The sequence below is a fragment of the Pan paniscus genome, chromosome X, assembly GCF_029289425.2.
Source record: "Pan paniscus chromosome X, NHGRI_mPanPan1-v2.0_pri, whole genome shotgun sequence".
NCBI lineage: Eukaryota > Metazoa > Chordata > Mammalia > Primates > Hominidae > Pan > Pan paniscus.
The window spans coordinates 22,225,930-22,248,736 of NC_073272.2; the positions used below are offsets into that span (position 1 = coordinate 22,225,930).

The 22,807-nt window shown below is 39.7% G+C and overlaps 1 pseudogene; it reads left to right on the top strand.

Annotated features, from left to right (window-relative positions):
- Positions 1 to 1,318: 1,318 nt before the first annotated feature.
- LOC129395488 (U4 spliceosomal RNA) lies at positions 1,319 to 1,397 on the top strand (annotated as a pseudogene).
- The last annotated feature ends 21,410 nt before the right edge of the window (positions 1,398 to 22,807 follow it).

The window sequence follows — 22,807 nt, forward strand, 5'->3', positions numbered from 1 at the left end:
TAAAAATAATTGTCCAACTGACTCTATCAGCTGAGTAACAACAATTTAAAAATACATAATTTATGACCAGGAATGATGAAATCTAGAAAATATTTCCCAGGAAAGAAATATGTTTTAGCTGCTCAATAGAAAAACAAGTCCTTTGTTATTAATGCACTGATGCTTATGACGTCTTCACTATCTCAGAGATTAAAGGGTTTCTTGGAGATGTCGAGTGCCTGGTATTGCTAAAGCTTTTGGAAAGTTTTGCAGACAGATCTTATTGTTTTGCAAACATTTCCCCCTTCTACATACTTTGAAAAATGATTTCAGATCTCTTTTGAGAAGCTTTCTTCTTCATAGTTTCCTTATTGGCTTTATTGCTTTCCTGTGCCAGCAAGAAAACCATCTGAGCCAGCAGCACAAAGACTTAAAAACATTTGAAGAAGCAATCATTGCTGCCACTTTAGGGAATGTATTTTTCTAAAAACACGGGAACCTGGGGGCTGGGGAATTGTATGACTACAGACGGTGAGCTGGGTCAAGTGGGACTACTTCAGAATTGTGGAGTACGCCCTGTGTCTAGAAATCCTTGTGGGTGTTGAATGCCTCCCTTTGTGGGGCAGTGTGGTGTAGTGGTTATGGGCACTGGATTTGGACACAGACCACTTTGGCTTGACTCATATCTCTGCTGCTGATTGGGTGGCCAGTCCTAGACCAGTTACTCATTCTGTCTGTGGCTCACCCTCTTCATCTGTGAAATGGACATGATAATATCAATATCTATCTTAAAGAATCTTTATAGAGATTGAAAGAATTAAAATACATGAGAGCACTTAGAATGCCTGGCATATAGAAAACACTCAATACATGTCACTATTACAATTAATGAGAGGAAGACAAGAATCACAACAAATCAGGTTTTTTGTGTGTGTGTATGATTTGCGAATTATTCCTGTTATTGTTTTTTAATTTTTTTAACTTTTAAGTTCAGGGGTACACGGGCAGGATGTGCAGGTTTGTTACACAGGTGAACATGTGTCACGGGGGTTTATTGTACAGATTGTTTCGTCACCCAGGTATTAAGCCTAGTATCCATTAGTTATTTTTCCTGATCCTCTTCCTCTTCCCACCCTCCACCCTCCACCCTCTGATAGGCCCCAGTGTGTGTTTTTCCCCTGTATTTGTCCATGTGTTCTCATCAACAAATCAGGTTTTCTTTTGAAATTTTGTTACCTATGGAATGGTGTATATGCATGTGTGTTTCCACCTAGGCTGTTAAATATTGGCAGTGGATAACCTTATAAGGTATACATGTAAATCCAAAATTGTCGTGACAATTTTTGTGCAGAGGTGATACTGCAGCTAATGAGATTTTAATCAAAGCACAATTATTGCTGATTGAAAGTTGTCATCAGCTTAGGCAACATAGAAAGACCCTGTCTCTACAACAAAAATTTAAAAAAAAAAATTAGCTGGGTATAGTGGCCCAGGCTTGTAGTCCTAGCTACTTGGGAGGCTGAGGCAGGAAGACCACTTGAGCCCAGAAGTTCGAGGCTGCAGTGAGCTCTGAGTGCACCACTACACTCCAGCCCGGGTGACACAGCGAGATTCCATCTCTAAACAAGATTAAAAAGGAAGAAAGAAAGTTGTCATGACTGTTAATATATTGTTAGGTGAGATTAATCATATTTTAATGCTAAACTTTAGCTCAGACATCTCTTAGTTCTAGACCCCTTTGGATTAATGGTACCTCAAATTCAACATATCCCAAACTTATCTCAAACTTGTTCCAATTCCTGCATAACCTAAGTCAGTAAATATATCAGTATCTATCCAGTTTCACAAACCAGAAACTTGGAGTCACCTTTGACCCTTCAGTATCTTTCACCAGATCCAATTCACCAGCTTGCCAATTTTAACTCCTGCCATGGTCTGAATGTTTGTGTCCCCCCAAAAATTCATATGTTGAAACCTAATCTCCAATGTGATAGTATTAAAAGATGGGGCCTTGAAGAGGTGAGGAGGTCATGAGGGTGGAGCCCTCATGAATAGTGTCCCTGTAAAAGAGGACTGAGAGAGCCTCCTTCACCCCTTTCACCATGTGAGGATGCAGCAAGAAGGCGCCATGTACGAGAAAGTGCGCCATCAGCAGACACCGAATTTTCCAGAGCCTTGGACTCCTCAGCCTCCAGAACTGTAATAAATAAATGTTTGTTGTTTATGAGCTACCCAGTCTACGGTAGGTTGTCATAGCAGCCTGAATGAACCAAGACACCTCCTAAATATCTCTCAAATTGGGCATATCTTTCCATTACCATTATTCATAACCATCGTAATCCAAGCCATCTTATCTCACATAAACTATTAGGTTAGCCTCATTGGTCTATGATCATCCATTCTTTTCCACATTAAATCCATTCTCCCCAGTCTGGGCAACATAGTGAGAGCCCAACTCTACAAAAAATTTAAAATAAATTAGCTGGATGTGGTGGCCTGTGCCTATAGTCCCAGGTACTTGGGAGGCTGAGGCAAGAGAATCGCTGGAGCCCAAGAGTTTGAGATTACAGTGAGCTATGATTGTGCCACTGCATTCCAGCCTGGGTGACAGAATGAGACTCTGTCTCTGAAAATAATAATGGTAATAACAATGATACTACTACTACTATTACTACTAATCCCTTCTTGTTAAAACCCAGATTCAGCTTTATTCTTTTAACTGGCATCCTGCTGGATTTACTAGTGCTTTCCATTTATCCCCTCTGTAAAATATACAATCCATGCGCACTGCATAGTGACTGCTCATTGCTAGTAGATGACTCTTCGGGATGCTCACATATTTCTGTTCCTACCTGTGAAGCTGTGTGTTTACTAAGAATCCCTAACCTGTTTTTGTCCCTTTTTGAAATAATTACATAATTTAATGAACCGTTACATAAGTTGATGAAACATGAACACATTCATATTTCAGAGAGGGAGGTTTTTTTTTCCTATAAAAATTAGATTGAATGCTTTGGGAAGACTCAGTAAAGGCAGGTTGCTATAAAAATTGCTGTTTAATTAGGTATAAGTGATAAAGCTGCAAAATATCTCAGAAAATAAAACTCTAGGAGGATTCTGCACTCAGAATGCTTGCAAATGTATTTTAGTTCTTTCTTTAAAAAATTGAAATGGAAAATTGTAGAAAACACCGTATAGATAAGAAACAGGCCAAGGAAAGACATTCGTCTAACCCACATTTAAATTATTAAGTTCAGCGTATGATACGATGATATGTAATCCATACAGATAATTAAACAGTTGGTTTGAAAAGCTCCATAAAATAAGAATCATTAAAAATTATACATGAAGACCTTTACCATTTTATTCAAAATGTGCATCCATTCACCAATCTTTCCATGCAGATCCCAGACTTTGTGGTTTGTTGTTGTTGTTTGTTGTTCGTTTGTTTGTTTGTTTTGTTTTCGAGACACAGTCTCACTCTGTCGCCCAGGTTGGAGTGCAGTGGCACAATCTGCACTCTCAGATCATTCCCTGATCTTCCTGAGTAGGTCAGATCTCTGTGGTGTTTGCTCTTGTCACATCACTTAACTCTCTATCATAGCTTTCAGCTCAATTGCAATTTTACGTTTATTTTGTATTTGACTCGTATCTTCTGTACTAGTTTCCTAGGGCTGCCATAACAAATTATCACAAACTTGGTTTAGAACAACATAAATTTATTCTGTCACCATCCTGGAGGCCAGAGGTCTGAATCAAGGTGTCAGCAAGGCCATGCTCCCTCCAAGGGCTCTAGGGAAATGTCCTTCCTTGCCTCTTCCAGCTTCTGGTGGCTCCTTGTATTCCTTGGCTTGTGGCAGCATCACTGCATTCTCTGCCTTTGTCTTCACGTGGTCTTTTCCCCTGTGTCTCTTAGTCTTTTTCTTCTGTCTCCTATAAGGACACTTATTGGATTGAGGGCCACCCTCATTCAGGATGATCTCATTTCAAGAAACTTACCTTAATTATATCTGCAAAGACCCTTTTCCAAATAAGTTTTGAGTGTGCATATCTTTTGGGGGGCAACTATTCAATCCACTAGGTCTACTTACCCCAATAGACTCTCAGTTCCACAATGGCAAGAATTATATTAGTCTTTGCCTATTACACTGCCTGACACATAGTAGGTGCTCAACAAATATTTATTCCTTGAATGAATAAATGGATCATCTTTTGAAGTGTCTAAACTTACTAAAATTATTAATCAATTAAATGGAAGTATTGGACTACTGAAATGCTGATGTAGGTATGCTGATCACATTTTTAAAGCAAACAGAATTCATTAATTTTTATAAAATAAAAAATTCTCTTCCTCTACAAAGCAAGTACCTGCTATTTTTAAAGTGTACCAAGCCCTCCTTTCCCTCCTTCAATTGACCACTTATTTCACAATCCTTTAGAATAAAACTTGAAGGTCTAAGATCTAATTCCTTCTGGTTTATTATCATTTATCTAAAATTTAAAACATGGTCTACTGATACTAGCCCAGTGAACATTTAGTGATGAAGACATAACTATGGGCATAATAGGAGAGAAGGAATGACAGGAGACCATGCAAAGAGTTAGGACTCATACTCTTTGTCTCATAAATGTAAGCACTTCAAAGTAAGTGTCCTTTAAATATAGCATCTTGAAGTCATGCATTTCTTGACAGCGTTATTGCTGTTTATGACTATTACAGCTTCTAATAATAGTGAAGATTTCACCTAGAGACAAAGGACAAAAATTCTCAACAAACCCAAAGCATATCCATCTCCCAAATGTTTGAAGCTCAGGCTGCCCATTTTATTTAAATTTTTGCCTGGAGTCAAATGTGGCACAGCCAGTGTGGTTTCAGCATCGGATGCACACATCCTACAATTATAGAAAAGTATATTTATATTATGAGCTACTGGGCAGAAGCTGTGCCTAGGTTTCCAGACATTATTTGGCATTCTGGAATGTAAGAAAACAATGAGAGGCAGCACAAATGATAATGGTTGTAGAGGTGTCACTATTGACCCCCTTCATGAAACAGTTCCCTGTTGGGAGAGATTAAGGCTGACTAAAAGTAAGTCACTGGATCAAGGGGTCCTGTCTTCTTCCTGATGAGAAACAATTATCAATTTCTATGAAGTCTTCTTTTAGCTGATGAATATGGGAGTGGGCTGTTAGCTTCATTTTCATTCCCAAGAGCTACAGAGAGGAGGAGCTTGAATGCCAACCAGGAAAGGCAGCCATGTGCATTGGCAGATAATTGCAATAGCAATTTATCATTTGTTAAGTGTCTAGAAGGTCCCAAGCATTTTTCCTATATTATAGCAAATCCTCACAACAACCTGGTATGGTAGAGATTCCTAGCTTCAATTTATAGACAAAGAAATCAAGGCTCAGAGAGGCTAAAAAAAATTGGCCTTTAGTCACACAGCTAATAAATATCTCTTAGAATTGGAACCCAGACTGTCTGGCTCCAGAGCCCATATATTTTCCACTTTGCCAAGGTGCCTTCCAGAGTTTGCTCTCTAAAGAGAAGAGCCAGTCCTTTGGTGACTTATTGCTAAGAGGGTCTTAGATGGCACTTGGATTTTTTGCTTTTCAAACTGAGATATTCACACCAGCAGGTGTATGACAGGCCAGGGTAAGCAAAACCACAGAATAAACTTGATGCATCTTTCACGTGAAATCATCTATGAGGTCTATTTTATATGAAAATAAACTTTTTAAGATGAAACAAAAGATTGAAAATATATTTCCTGCTTTTGGAAACTGCTTTGGGCTAAACCATCAGATGCCAGATGTGGGGAAAATAGAAATCACATTCATCCTTCTCTACCTTGAGAAGGGCTTCTATAGGAAAGTTCGAGAAATAGTGCAATAACATGGGAAAACTTCAGTTGTGTGAGTATATCAGTCAGTGCTCAGTTAGGAAAACAGAATTAGTCTAGGTATTTCAGAGGGAATTTGATATAGGAAATTGTTTACAAAAGAATTGGCAAAGTGCAAGGAGCAAAAAGGGGAAGTTAAGTACCACAGAGAGTAGCCACTGCAAGAAGCTACCCTAGGGACTGGAGGAACCATTACTAGAACTGGAGGAACAAAAGGTAAGAGGTGATGTTTTCAGAGCTCAGAAGCATATTCGTCACTGAAATTAACCACTGCTGCAGCTTTTGGAATCTTGTCACTCTTGAAAACACCAAAGGCCACTGGAGTCTGCAGCTGCCCATCATGTCAAGATCTGCTAATGTCACTGTAGCACCCAGTGGCTGGCAGCCACCAGCAATTGCCCATCACCACAGCTGCTGGAAAAATAGAAGGCCATCTGCTGAGTCAGAGATGCCACCAGAAGCAGGAGAAAAATGTCTTCTGCCTTCCTTCCACCTTCCTGTCTCCCCTCATTCCTTCCCATTGGCAGAACCTAACCTGAGGCCAACAGGCCAGGGAGTCTGGGAAATGTAGTTTGCAGGTTTCTAGTCCCCTCCAACAAACAGATGAGTAAAGAAGGATAGGAATGGTGCAGTCAGGCAATTGACTCACTGTAGCCTATTATGTGTTTAGTAACATATTTCCATAAAGGTTTACCTTATATTCCCCATCCCCCCAGGTAGTTAAGAAATGTGTATCTCATTTGAGAGAAGTATATACAAGTATTCTATGCTTTCCCAAATCTATTTGGTTCCTGAGTTCAGATAGCGAGAGTTTGTATAACAAGTTCAGATAGTGAAGAATACTTTTTTTCTTTTTCTAAAGCAACAAGCCTTTATTATGTGCACCAGTGTCAGGCCTCACATATAGAATCATGGAAGTGCTGAAGGCATCCAATGGATTCACTTCTTGATCCAGCAAGCAATCATATGATGACCTTACTGAGAATAACTTCCTCAGGGAAGGGTTCAGAGTAGTTGCACATTAAGCTGCATGGTTAATACGTATTCTGCAAAATGTAAAGCTTTTATATGCCAATATTTTCTTTTTGGCAAACGATGTATACTACAGCCTCCTTTTTTATAGCTTTGCAATGCCTACATACATTGGAGGCTTTGAGCAGTTCTGTAGGTGACAACCCAATTTAATCTCATCTTATTTGATCTTGGAAGTCTCTTTTTACTGACTGCCTTCAGGGCCCTATGACCTGCTGCCACAGGGAACCACCATCAGGGCTGTCAGCCAACGTGTGAAACATGTCCAATTTTTTCTTTCAGGAAAGTGTAATGTAAACTCTGAACTTAATTCTTTGGCTCTAGCTTTCCTTGCTTTGTAACTTTGACAAATTGTTTTTCACCCTCCAAGCCTTCATTTCTTTATCTACAAAATGGGGTAGTAGGGGGGCAGGGGGGTGTGATGGCTCACGCCTCTAATCTCACCACTTTGGGAGGCTGAGGTGGGCAGATCACTTGAGCCCAGGAGTTTGAGACTAGCCTGGGCAACATGGTGAAACCCCATCTTTACAAAAAATACAAAAATTAGCCGAGTGTGGTGGTGTGTACTTGTGGTCCCAGCTACTCAGGAGGCTGAGGTGAGAGGATTGATTGAGCCTGGGAGGCAGAGGCTGCAGTAAGCAGTGATCACGCCACTGCACTCCAGCCTGAGTGACAGAATGAGACCCTGTCTCAAAACAAAACCAAACAAACAAAAAATGAAAAACAAAATAGAGCAGGTGATATCTATTCCACAGGCTTCTTCTAAAGACAAAATGAGATTATATGCATGCTCTATGGCAAACTGTAAAGTATCTCACCAACCCAAGGATTCTAGGCTTTTCTAAGGTCTACTTGAGGTCCCCAACCCTTAGGGCTGGTCATGATGCCTCTCTGCAGTGTGTCCTCTTGAACAAAATCTCAGTTCTGGAGCCCTTTCTCCTCCTTCCTGCGATTCAATACTTATCTGGGGCTTGTCACAGTCTTCTGGCTCCAGCTCTCAGGTGAATCCTGGTAGTCATAACTGATAAATTTGGCCTTCTGTGTCCCCCTCTAAACCATCCTAGACTCTGTTTCCAGAGATATCATTCTGAAACAGATTTCTGATCTTTTTACTCTCATATTTAAAATAAAACAAAACAAAATTTTCATTAACTCCCCTTTGCTTACCATATCAAATTCAACCCTTCTTAGGTAGATAGTCCCTTTTCTAATCTTATCTGCCCCTCACCTGTAGCATCAAATTTCCTAGTCATCCAGTACACCCCTTGCTCTCTACTAAAACACTAAGAGAGCTGGGTGCCAATTCTGGCAGAGCTACTTATTAGCTGTGTGACCTTGGACATGTTAGTTAAACATTCTGTGCCTCAGTTTTCCTCCTTGGTAAACGGGGATAATAATAATACTTATTTTATGGGATTCCTTTTTAGGATTACATGAGGTAATGTGTATTAAGTTGTTAGTACTGTATGTGGCATTATTACGTGGGCAAATAATGTCATTTTTTTTTACTATTCATACTCTTGTTACTATCAGACCCTCATAATTTCCTTTCTCTTCTCCAGCTATTTCTTCATCCAGGGATGACTTTCATCTTAGCTTCATCACTTAAAATCTTACTCATTTGTTTTTAATGTAACTTGGACAAATTATTTTAGTGCTCTCAGCCTTTGTTTCTTCATCTATAAAATAGATAAAGTCATATATACCTCATAGGCCTTTTCTATGGGATAAATGAGATTATATGAAAGCTCTATGGCAAATTGTAAAGTATCTTGCAAGCTTTCTCTATAAGCATTCTTTGACTATTTTCTGACTACTTATCTTCACTTTGATATCCCCTGAAAATGATATCCTCATAGGATTTTTGTACTTTATTTTTGGTATTTGTCATATCACAGCCTTGCTATAATTTGCCTTGTTATTTATATACATATATAGATTGAATACTTCTTAAAGTTAAGATTGATGTCTACAGCTGATGCAGTACAAGGCAGCAAAGTAAGTTTGCTTAATTGAATTGAAACCCAAATTTATAATACAGCTTTAGTTGCTTTAGTCGATAACATGGGTTTGTATATTTTATTTGCACATTTCTTTACCCCAGGAAAGGGATCTCCAAAGGTGGGATTTCAGCCTTCACTGAATAGGCTATTAGTATAGAACAGTGCTATTCCAAGGGTGGTTTCCAGACCAGCAGCAGTAGCATCAGCAACTGGGTGCCTGTTAGAGCTGCAGAACCTTGGGGTCCACACCAGTCCTACTGAATCATATTCTCCGGGGCTGGGTAGGAATCTGTGTTTTAACAACCTGCTAAATTCTTATGCATGCTAAAGTCTCAGAAGCATTGGCATAGACAGTATGCATGAAGAAAATTTTAATTTTCTTCATTTGGCATTTTATAGAGGAGTGCCTATTTGTAACAGTCTGTTTGATCAAAGGCAATTTATTTTAGCAAAATGTACCATGTTTTCAAATAAGCAAAATTTCTTAGAATTTAACAGAATTTCCTCTAGTTCCTCAACGTATGAATAGTAATTTTTATTGGTTTATCATATCTATGGCAAATTTTAATTTCAAAAAGACAGAGAGAGAAAAAAGACTAAGAGGTAAAAGGGCACCGACTGGTACTTACTTAATCAAGTCTATAAAATTGTGACTTGTTTTTGCAAGAATGTGAGACTGTTGATCGTATCCTTCTTAGAAGGGCTATCCCAGACTGTTAAATGGAAAAAAATAAAAACATCTTAAGTGCTCTCTTTTTACACTTTGAAGGCCTTATCCTTCCATACTGAAAAATGGGGATTCTATATTGCAAAGAGTAATGGGTCACGGCTGGAACCTGTTATAAATGTCGTCTTCCTGGCTGTGGGAATAAACACTTCAGAGCTTAGATAGTAATTATTGTCACATCAAAAGCAGGGAGGCATATTATAACTTCTCAACCGTCAGAAAGCCCTCTTCTTGCAAATGGCAGCACTTCACAGGGACTTTTACACTGTACCGTTTATAATTTTCATGGCTGACCTGTTATTTTAAAATACCAACAGGAAGATTAAGAATGTTGACAGGAAAGCAGTACCAACCAATGTCCTTTGGTCCTCCTAAACTTGAACCAGAAAGCTCCCTTGCCTTTTAAGGAAGATTATAATCTGCTAAAATAGAAAAAGGAATGACAAAAGGATTATGTCCTATAATAAGTTTAGGACAATCCAGAATTTTCCTTAAGTAATTGCAGACTGCAGTGTGATTGTTTACATGTGTTTGTTCTGACTGGGCAATTTGGGCATAGATTGTTTCTAGTACAAGAGTAGGACAAAGGATGGAAGAGATTTTTGCCTGAAAGTTTGATCTGTTCCTGAACTCTGGACTGTTTCAGGACCTCATCCTTTGGTAGATTGCCAATGAAATAAATCATACAAGACTTTTGTGAAACATGTATTACCTCAGGACATTGGGACTTCTAAGCAGATAGAACTAAATGGGATTAAGTAAATTAATACTTGTAAAGCACATTGCATAATGCCTGGCACAGGACAACTGCTATATAAATGTTTGCTGAATGGGACATTCTACTTTGAACAAAGAGAAGTTCTATCTGTATTTCTAGGAATATTTTGGATTAGAAAATGAATGCATCTTGAAAGAAGGGTATCCTAGGGTTCAGGCTGTAGAACCCCACAATGCAGTTGGCACCAATTATCTTTTTAGCTGGTGACTGCCATATATGCCAAATTTCTACTTAGGATTCCTTGTGGCAATGCAGAGTTGCAGAAAGCACATTGCATTTGGGGTCTCATTCTAGACATAGCATGGCCACCTATTAGGTAAGAACCCTGGGCAAGTCCCTTCACTGCTCCCTGATCCTCATTTTCCTTAGATGTAGAGGCTCACATTAAATACGTCTAAGAACTTTATAACTTGAAAGCATTATTCACATGGATGGTTTTATCCTCAGATATTTACTTGTGGTATAACTGTGGAGTTGGGGCAGCTTACATATTTGGTGAGTCACCAGGGATGAATAGCTAAGTTGACATATTTTCCAGAGGAATGGCGGTATGCTACAGCAGGAATGTCGGGAAACTCCTTTTGAATGAAATGGCATGGTGGGGGAAGGAAGACAATCCCTCAGTTGCTGCCACAAAAACTGTCAGAAATTAATGGAAAATATTTATTGTAATTGTCACAGCTTCTTGCCTATCTAGCATGCATTCTGCCTTATTTTCTAACAGAACTGTGCATTTTTTTTTTCAGCCATGTGTCCTGGGGGAAGCTAATCTCATCCACCTCTTCAGGGATGCCTGATTGACTTAAGTTTATTCCTATTGTCCTTAAACGGACACGTGATCAACTCTGGCCAATGAGACTGAAGAAAGCTGCTGAGGGGACTTCTGGGAAAAATTTCTTCACCCCCAAGAGGGAGCCACAAAAAGAAATAGTCTCTCTTTTACTTGTGAGCTAAAACCAGCCATCCCAACTGACATGGGACTTCCCATAGATTATCTTATCAATCATCACAGCAGTCTTCGGGATAGGTGGTGTTGTCCCCACTACATGGAATGAGGAAAACAAGAGGTTAAGTTGCTCAGGGTCACCCAACATCTAGGTGGAAGATTTAGAACTCAAATTGATGTCTGTTCAACTTCAAAGGCTGTGCTCAAGTTGTTGTGGTCTAAACTTTGCCTCAGATGAAAACTTGTCAAGAGGCAGTATATTTACTGTGCTGTGGCCATGAAGCTAGCAGAAACTGGGAGCTGGATGGTCTAAGGGTTTTTCTTTCTTTCTTCCTTTTTTTTTTTTTTTTTGATGTTGGCTTTGCTGTCCAGCATTTGACCTTTCTGGACCTCCATTTCATCATGTGTAAGACAGTTGGACCAGATGTTTATTGAGGTTCTTTTTGGCTTTGAGATCTTTCGAAATGATGCTTGGTAAACAACAGGGAGGGATAAGAGAAAATGAAAAAACATACATTTGGTATCTTGAGAAAGGGCACCAGGCAGGATTTCCCCTTTCAGCCTGAGGTTCAGGGTTACAATGCATCAGTGATGTTGCTGAAGAACAGCAGAAAGTTCCGCATGGCATTCAATGGAACAAACCAAACCAGCTAAGATCCTTGCTACAATAAGAGGAACAGAGCTAAAAAGAGGCCAGATAAGGGATATTTTCTGTAGGATCCTCCTCATCAATCCAGCCAGCTTGATGGCTGAGTTCCTGAAGAGGGAGTTAGGCTCTGAGGAGCATTTGTGCTTTCACTTCCTTCCATTCCCAGAGTGCTTAAAACAGGGTGGGGCAGGGGTATATGAGGCATTTTTCAATACTTGACTTCTGTTTGCTTCCTATTGCTGGAAAAGTTTCTGTGATGTTATCACCAGAGATAGCAATAGTGCTTAGAGATTCTTCAGCCCTGAATCATGAAGGAGGGGCCCCTTGCAGGAGACACTGCAGCTCTCATTTGGGGCCAAGAAAGGAGTGGAGACTCTTCTAGATAGCATGAGTCCATTAAGCCCCTTTCTGATCGATGTTAGTTTTCTAGGGCTGCCATCGCAAAGTATCACAAACTGGGTGGCTGAAAACCACAGTTTATTGTCTCACAATTTTGAAGGCTACAAGTTAAAAATCAAGGTGTCAGCAAGGTCATGCTCCCTCTGAAACCTGTAGGGGAGAATCCTCCTTGGCTGTCTCCTAGCTTCTGGTGGTTGCTGGCAAACCTTGGCATTCCTTGGCTTGTAGGTACATCACTCCAGTCTCTGCCTCCATCATCACATGGCCGTCTTCTCCCTGTGTATCTCTTCTCTTCTTACAAGGATACTAGTCATATTGAACTAAGTGTGCACATAAGGTTATATTCTGAGGAATTTGGGGCTAGGAATTCAATATATATTTTAGGGGGACATAATTCAACCATGCACCCTTCCAGGTAAACTTCTACCCATACCTAATTGAGTTCTTGCTATATGAGGCAGTGAGTTTGTCTATTTGGGGTTGCTTTCAAAGCCAGTCTTTATGTTTGTTGAAAAATGGTTCTATCTTCAAGAAATTATATGGGATGAAGGAGGAGCTGGATGTTCCTGGAGCAGCAGCCAAAGGATGTGGTCCCCCAGATCAGAGCTTCTCAAATGTAGTATGCACACAAATCCCTGAAGATCTTGTTAGAAAGCAGATTCTGATGCAGTAGGTCTAAGGTGAGACCTGAGATTCTGCCTTTCTGATGAGCTCCCAGGTGATGCTGATGCTGCTGGTTCCTGGAGTAGCAAGGGTCTAGATCTAGAATAGATGGTGGTCACATCTGTTTATGCAGAACAACGAAAATGTATCATTCTTGGGAAGTTTCAAAACTTCAGCTGTATACTAGCCAGAAAAATTCCCAGTAAACTAAGTCAAAATATCCCAAAATGGGAAAGAGCAATTCAATTATTTTTTTTCATGTGAGAATGAAGTCAGAAACATCTGTGTACATTCATCTGGATGGATACAGTGATTTCTAACTTCTGGACCACGCTGAATATTTGAGACGTGCATGTCAGAAAGATTGTTAGGAAGAGACCGACTTCAAGATTTAGGGCAACCAAGCAACTTTTACCTCGGTGTGCTAGGAAAACATCATTTGGAGAAGCTTCAGGCCAGTGTTGACAGGGACTGACTACCTCCTTCTTTGAGAAGTCAAACAGCCAGATTTCTTTGGGTTCAAATCCTGTTGGGGTCTCAGTCTCAGGGCCCACCCAGATGATCTCTGAAGATTGCAGCTGTGGCTTTGCTACCACCCACACCCATAACCCTCCTTGCTTGCCACTTCCCTTAGCCCCTCAATGATTCCCAGATGCTCCCCATCCATGCTAGTCAGAGGCTGGACCAGCATGTAGAAGGACCAGGTGGCGGAGCCAGGGTGTATCCCTTGGAGGGTCCAGCCTCTGGATGAACTTCTGCAGAGCAGGTTCCAGAGAAGAGAAATCCTTTTGTGATGTCAGAGGCTGGCAATTTGGTTTTCCAAGTTCAAGAATGACCTGATTATTTCCAGCTCGAAAACACCCATGCACTATTGGATATCTTACAATACTTAGTTGGAAGTTTCTAGGAAGATAGTTGTCTGAGTGTTTGGCACAGTGCATCTTTTGGGTCAGAATGTTAGTTTGTTTCCATGGTCAGTACTGTGACTATAGGATTTGTAATGAAATCCAACTGTGTCAGACTACAAATCCCTGTAATGTCTTCTCATAGTTGAAAGAATGGGGAGAAAGAGAACAGCACAGAGAGTTTTGGTTACCTATTGCTGTGGAACAAACTACCCTAAAACTTAGTGGTTTAAAGCAACTACTATTTTACCTGCTCATGATTTTGTAGGTCAAGTATTTGGAGAGGCACGGTGAGGGTGGCTTGCCTCTGCTTCACAATGTCTGGGTCCTTGGCTTCGGTGGCTTGAATGGTTGGGAATTGGTTGAGATGGCTCACTTGGGGTCATATGCTCGGGTCTCAGTTCTTTGCCATGTGGCTTCTTTATGTGGCTAGCTGGGCCTTACCATGGTGGTCTCAGGATATTTAGGCTTCTTATAATCAGACAGTGGAAGCTTCCAGGTTTCTCTGAGGCTTGGTGCTCAAAGGCTTGGCTCAGAGCAAGCACATTGTCATTTCTGTCATATTCTATGGGTCAAAGCAAGTCACAGGGCATGCCCAGATTCAAGGGGAGGGAAAATAGACTCCAGCTTTTGATGGGAGGAGTGGCAAAGAATTGGTGGACACTTTTAAGCTACACAGAGACAGAAGTGGAAAGAAACATTTTTGTTCATGTTCTATCCAGGTTCGGATCAGATTAGTTCAGCTCAAGCAGTCAACAGAGTCCCCTGTGATTCCCGGCCTCAGATTTCTAGTGGCCAATTTTTAACTTTACGGTAGAGTCAGCAAGTGGCCTTTGAACCTTCAGCTACACACACTCACTTGGTCTTTTCATTTTTATTTTTCAAAACTTCCCTTTTGCTTTTCTGCCTTCCAATAGCAAGTCCTTTCTAGATGAAGGCTTTGTTCAAAAAAATTCTTTTATTATGTATTTTTGTTGTTTCATAAAAATCATCTAAGCAATACATAAATACCTTTTCATTTGCAAAATTATGATGATGTGGCAGTACACATAGTAAAATGTAAAAGTGCCTCTTCACTTTGTCTGTCCATCTACTCACCTTCCCAGAAGCAACAACCGCAGTTTCTTGTCTCCCTTTATACCTTTCTCTATACATATATATTCAAGTACATGTACATATGCTCATACACAGCCTTTTTTCTTAAATAAGATCTACACTGAATTATTCTGCAAGTTACTTTTTCCATGTACTACTATGTCATGGTGATTGTTCTGTATTAATATAGCCATGCACTTCTTTCTTTTAAATGGCTTCATATTATTCTATTGAATTGATATGGTATAATTTATGTAATGACTCCCCTGAGAATGGACCTTTAATTGTAATTTTTTTAAAAAAATGGCAATCGAAGTATTTTTGCATCTCTATGTTTTTGTACATGTGCATATATTTCTATACTTCTATGCGATAGATGCCTGGAGGTGTAATAGCTGGGTCAGATAGCATGGGCATTTTCACTTTCAATAGATACAGACAATTGATCCTCAAAATCTGGAATACCAAATAATACTCCTCCAATCCATTCTCTCAACAGTGAGAAATGTCACCCTTGACAACAGTGAGTATTACTAATATTTTCAATTCTTCCAGGTTGATTGATGAGTAAATATATCTCACCATTGCACTTCTTTCCTGTAATTATTGGTTATTTATATTTTTACTCTGAAATATCCTCTGTCATTTGCGAAGTTAAATAGTATGCTCTTTTTATTTTTGCTAAATATTTATGGGAGCTTTTTATGTATTAATCCTTTGTTAATTCCTAAAATGAAATTCCCAGTTGTGAAATTGCTGGGCTAAGGGAAGGCTTTTGACATTTCCTAGTTGAGTTTTAGGGAACCTTCTCAAGTCTTCCTTCAGATTACACTCTTGAAAGGGGGTAATCCCATCTCATTGAAGAGTTGAGTCTCATTTCTTGACAGTATACAAGCTTTCTGTATCAAAGAAATAAAGCTGTGAACTGTACACTACTATATTCTAAGGCTGTTGAGGACCAACTGTGATTAGCTACTTTGCAAATAATTGGCAAACTTCTTGAATGTAGCTGAGCTGATGGGGGCTCATTAGTCACTACCAGAGCCAAGGAAGATCTTTCATTCAATGGTAGTATACTTTTTCTTGTTCCTGAAGATTTATGAGGAGAATCTAGACTCTGGTTAGTTGCTGAGCTATTTTTTTTGAATATCTACTATGATCTAGGCACTGTTTAGGTCCTGTTGCTTATTCTTATGATCTAGAATCTCCAAGGAAGAGGTCAATTTCTGAATATGGCAGTACAGTTTGAAAAGGCCATTTGCAGTTCCAGATTTTTCTTTTTATTTTTTGGTGATTTGAATTTTATGTTTTATGAGGCTGAGTTACAGAACTGTATCATTTAGCCACTAAATTTAGCTGACCACTTAGCCTCTGAACCTCAACATGGTTCCTGTGTTCTCTGTTCACGTCAGGTACAAAGCAGTTAAAAATGTTTCTTTGTTAGACACAGCCATAAGTGAAAGAGAAAACACTGGTAAAAGTTGAAAAGGCAGATAACTTGTGGTGTGTGGACATGCACAGGAAATAAGCTACTCTTAAAGGAAATATGATTTAGGAGATAGCCAGGAGCTTGCACAAACATTTGTTATTTGAGAGTTTAGAAATTTGCAAAGGTTGCAGGCTATACCTTAGCAGTCTTCTGCACATAATACAGTTTAAACACATTTCATTAAAAAGTGGTGCTACAGAAACAATTGTGGTTAATTTGTGTTTCAGTTATTTGAAGACTTTAAAATCCAGAACACTAAATTGTGTGCCATGAGTGACTGAAGAGTTGTAACTCTGGGAGGTGATTTTCATTGTTGTTTGTTCGTTGGATAGACTAGTGACCAGTTGAAACCTTTGAAGCAAATGTGGGTACTTTGCACATGCATAGCATGGGTGTGTTGGCTGTCGGTGCTCTCATTAATTAGAGGATCATAGCTAATCGTAGTGTGATGCAGGCACATTGGATTTAAAGTATGAAGATTTTATTTGAGTCCTAGCTCTCTTCCTAATTGACTCTGTCAGCTTTGGGAAGTCACCTAATCTCAGTGCTCCATTTTCTTGTCTGCACAACTAAATATGCTGGTCACAGAATTTTGTAAAAACAACCTTTAGATGGGACCCCAACAACCTTTGGAAGGGAAGGTAGTTCACAAACATAAAAAGGCTCTTTCGGCTGGGTGCGGTGGCTCACGCCTGTAATCCTAACACTTTGGGAGGCCGAGACGGGTGGATCACCTGAGGTCAGGAGTTCGAGACCAGCCTGGCCAACATGGTGAAACCCCATCTCTACTAAAAATACAAAAAATTAGCCAGGTGTGGTGGTGGGCACCTGTAATCCCAGCTACTTGGGAGGTTGAGGCAGGAGAATCGCTTGAACCCAGGAGGTGGAGGTTGCAGTGAGCCAAGACCACGCCATTGCACTGCAGCCTGGGCAACAAGAGGGATACTCTGTCTCAAAAAAAAAAAAAAAAAAAAAAAGCTCTTTCAATGTGAGTTTATTATTTTGTCATAATAAAAAGAGGGGAATTGTATGCATGCATGCATTTATTCATCCATTTTTCCATTAACAGTTTCTGATTACCTGCCATGAGCCAGGCATTGTGCTAAGTGCTGGAATAACAAAATAAACAAGACCTGGTTTCTGCCTAGTAGGAGTTTACAGGCCAGTGGAGATGGTTGTCAAGATAATGTCTAGTCCAGTCAGTGCTGTGCTGGAGCTGGCTCATTCAGGCTTACAAGAGCTGACTGTTAAATTTTTAGAAATTCTGTCAGTGGGTTGTTAAACATGGCCATTACTAAAAATTAAGTTATACGGTAGTTGACTCCTATTATTTGTGGATTCCATATTTGTGAATTCACTTACTCACTAAAATTTATTCGTAACCCCCAAATCAATACTTGTGGTCATCTGTGGACATGTGCGTGTGCAGAGTTGCGAAAAATTTGAGTTGCCCGACGTGCACGTTCCCAGCTGAGGTTGAACAAGGGCTTCTTGTTTCAGCTTTCATACTATAAACAAGCGTCCTTTTCGTGGTATATTTAGTGCCAGGTTTTTCACATTTTTCTGCTTTTTGAGGGTGATTTCACTGTTTAAAATGGCCTCCAATTACGGTGCTGAAGTGCTGTCTAATGTTCCCAAGCACAAGAAGGCTGTGATGTGCTTTATGGGGAAAACATATGTGTTAGAGGAGCTTCATTCAGGCATAAGCTGTAGTGCTGTGGGCCATGATTTTGGTGTTAATGAATCGGCAATAAGACATCTTAAATAGAAACACATATAAAATATAGTTGGTTGACGAAAATGCTTTGACCAGAGGTTCACAGGAACCCAACTCTGTACGTCTTCTAGAAATGTTGATTTGATATTTGCTGATTTAGTGTTTGCAGCAACTTTGTAGAACAAAAGTACCATGAATAATGAGAATCGACTGTATAAACTTACAGTAAAATAAATTATATTATACGAAAGGTAATAAATACTAAAAACTCTTCACTTCCTAATTATTTTGCTACATACTACTATTATCCATGATCTTGAGATTATTTCTATTTTATCTGTAGGGTAGAAATACTATATAATGGGGGGTGCTACTGTGCATTTCTTCCCAAACCCCCATGTTCAGTGACATCAAATCAGTAGTTTGACATTGGCCAAGGTGGGAGTATTTTACATCATGGAAATGGGTAGTGGCTACAAATCAAGGCTTTTTCTCCCAGCTCCCACCCAGTTGTTAAACATTTACCAGTACACAACTGCCTTCAGTTTTTTTTTTTTTCAGACAACTGTCCTTTGGCTCTTGGAGCCAACTTTCACGCACTAGGAGAAAACCTAAAGTTATAGGGAGTTTATCTCCTTGTACCTCCACCTCAGGTCCATTAGCCAATGAATGACTGGTGTTCTCATGCCTCAGGGTGGGATTCACACTTCAGAGCATTCCTTGGGATCCAGATGAGTTGTGAGCCCCAAATGCTTGAGATCATACCCTTGTTGGGCTTCCTCCTCTTCCCTGCCTTGCTGTTTTCTTATTCTTACTGGTTTCTCCTGGGAGCTCTTCCTTGATAAATCACTTGCACACAAATCCAAGTCTAGGGTCTGCTCTTGAAGCACCCCATCTAAGACAGTACTCTAGCAAATCTGGGAAGGAAGTCATGGGGTCTGCAACCTGGGTGTGTGTGGCTCAGGTTGGCCCCAAAGATTGACTGATAGATCTCGATTTTCTGGTTCTAACTCTTCCTTAAGAAGCCTTTGCTTTCTGATTTTATCCTTCAATTTAAATGTTTAAATGACTTTTAACAGGCATGAATTCAAAGTTTTTCAACTTTTGTAGTTGCCACTTATGTGCTCAAGACATTCACATTTTGATAAAATATGAAAGATTACTGGAATATTCTTTACTCAGCTTAGCTTCTTGGTGGGTTTGCCTCTGCTGAGCTCAGCCAGTGGCCTTGAACTCTGACATGCAATAACAAATCAAGTTTTCATCAAATTCTTCTTAGCCTGTTCAGAAACAAAAACTCATAAGCAATGCTGCAATAACTTCCTTTGAAATTCTAATTGGCTCCACTTTGATAAAAATGTGATAAGCACTCAAGAAGCCCACTGTGCTGTTGTATACAACTGGAATATGATTCTCTTCATAGTTTTAAAAAAAATTTTTAAATTATTCTTGCTATAGAGTTAGCAAGTGCCAGTTTGGATGCATGGTCTTGGTAATTGTGCAGTAATTAAATGCTTGCCTGGGAAAACAATTTTAGAACACTGAATTGCTTTATTGCATTTTAAAAGGCTGAAAGGGGCATTCAATCAGGTGGAGACAATGTGTTTGTCTTCTAAACAAGACTTATCATAAATTATTCACATGGGCAAAGACTGAATTTGAAAAGGAAGAAACTTGGGGACATAGGGCAATTATTGCTCCAACAGTCATTGTAGAGTTTAGTAGGCCTCATAAAAGGAGACCTGTCTCAAAGATTCCAGGCAAGGTTTTGAGGATGAGGAAGAAGTGCTTCCTTAACTAATCTGATTTTTTTAAACTGAGACTGCTGGGAGATTTTGCTTACTCTCCTGGATGCCCCTGTGGCTCAAACAGCTCTGTAGAAGAAAGGGTTACCGTCAACTTCTGTTCAATTATATAATTCAGAGGAAAGCATAAAAATATGACTTTGCAAAGTGTGACATAGGTGAGAGAAACATTAGTATAAACATTGGGCATCAGATGCTTCACAGGGGCTTTTAACTATATTTATAATTTTGTATTTGCCCTGGAATTCTTTTTATTAAGGAATAATTTACCTACAGTAAAATGCATAAATCTTAAGTGTATAGTTTGATGAATTTTTATCTATACACTCATGTAACTACCACGCAAATAGATACAGAACAATTTCATCACCCCAGAGCATTTCCTCATTCTCTTCCCCAATAACATCCTCTCCCAGAGGTAACTACTATTCTGAATTTTAAGATACAGATTAGTCTCATCTGTTTTTGAAATTCATATAAATAGATGCACTCTATTTTTTGGTCTGGCTTCTTTCACTTATCATAATATATTTGAGATTCATCCATGTTGTAGTGTGCATCAATAGTTCATTTCTTTTATTGCTAGGTAGTATCCAGTTGCATGGATGTACCATAGTTTGCTTATCCAATCTCTAATTGATGAATTTTTCCTCAGTTTTTACTTGCAATGAGTTAAACTGCTATGGAACACAGTTTTATACACAGTGTACACAACAGGGCTGTTTGGGTACTTCCTTTAGATATATACCCAAGAGTGGCATTACTGGGTCTGCCTTTGAAATTTACTATAAAGAAAAAGAAAAAAAAAGGATACCAATAGGAAGAGTGCAGAAAAAAAATGATTGTCTTTCCAAAATCTGTTCTTAGCAAAGTGAGAAAGAAATCTTGTACTACCTGGTGGCATTGTTTCAGCATTTAGACTTGGACTATCTCAAGTTATTGCTTAGCCATGGGGGATTAGAGAAACAGAATTCAGGTTCTTTCTTGATGAGATACAGGCATTGTATGTCTGAATGGATGGAAGTGTTCAAGAGCCCGTGCAATGGAATGCTTGGTACCTTGGAGAATTGGATTAATTTGAGACTTGTCACCTGGAAACAGGACTGTCTGGTTCACCTTGGGATCACCTTTGGCCACGGATAATCAAACTGTTGAGGGGAAAGAGTGGATTACGAAACCTCAGTGCAGCCAAAGTGCCATGGGGCCACCAGAGGTGACCTAGTTGGTCCCCAGGTGATCACATTTGAGATTTATTCTTTACAGCAACCCTCATAATGGAACAGGGCTGCAGACCAGCCTAACCACACACAGAACAAAGGGCTGACAGACTTGTGAACAAAGGGCTGACAGACTTGTGAAGGGGTTATGGCGCCCCCTGGGGGACACTGAAATGTTCCTCTTGTAGACCTAACTTTCCGGTCTGAGGTCAAGTTCAACTTGTATTGATTGAGTAACCTGTAAGACATCACCACTTCAGTTATCCTCTTCAAAGGTTTCAGAATAAAGTATTTGCAGTTTTATTGGGAGCAACTCAATTCAGGGGAAGCTGAAGAGGAATACATGTGATGTGTAAGTTCTCACAAGATGGGAGGGGGAATCTTTTCCGGTTTATTTTGTATTGTTTCTGGTAGAAAGGCTCTACATGATTGGGTAATTTCTAATATTTACTTTGTTAATGAAGGTGATAGGATAAGATGACAACTCCATCTGCAAAGTTCTGCAGGCAAAATGCCTCTCCAAAATGGTTGTGAGCCTTTTGTGTCTTGCTTGCTCAGGGTGTAAAATGAGCGATTCTCAACCCAAATCAGTACCACTCTCCCAGTGAGCAGTTGGAAGTGTGTGGGAGCATTTTTGATTGTCAGAGTGACTGGGGTGCAGGGGGGTGGTGCACTACTTCCATTTGCTGAGATGGAGGAGGGAGAGAAAACTTCTAGTATGAAGGAGAGTTGTCCTATCCTAAATGCCAATAGGGCCCTTGTTGAGAAATACTTTACCCCCCCTCAGGTGATCTGGAGACAGTTATGTGCAATTCATATTCAGAAGGTTTAACTACACAAACAAAATATGTCAAGCAAGTGAAAGCAGATTTAAGGAGCGTATTCAGAAAGAAGTGTAGTTAAGCCTGTTTTTGGACATTTAGAGAGCATGATCACTTTGCCCAAAACCGAAAAGGAGCACTGGCCTTAAGTGGAATACGGAGGTGGAGGAATTTGTTTTCCAGGCTCCCCAGCATTTCTTTCTTCATCCTCTTCCAAACAATCACTGATCCTGCTCCCCTTCTCCCTTGCTTCTTGGGATGACGAAGCAGCTGACAAATCCATTAAGTCGTGAGAATTTTCTCTTACTCCTCCCAGCAGGATATCAGGAAGAGAAGACTCTCAAATGTTGAAATTTCAAATGTGGGCGAGGAAGGTAGGTGTTTTTTGGCTGTGGGATCTTTCTAGAACTTCTTAAATTATTCCTGGGCAAGTAATAACTCATTTTCTTGTGGGGCTGGCTTTAGATGTGGAAACCAAAGTGTTAGCGTTTGCTGTAACCATGGCAAGGAGAGGGAAGAAGGATTGGATACCTTTGTAAATTTATCGGCAAATGAATGAGCTGAACAAGAATCCTTTGGAGTATATAGTTTGGAATGTGCTGTGTGTGACATTGCTTTGTAAACTTTAAAGTACTATGCAATTTTGATGTATTTTCATCATGCCAACACTTCCTTGAAT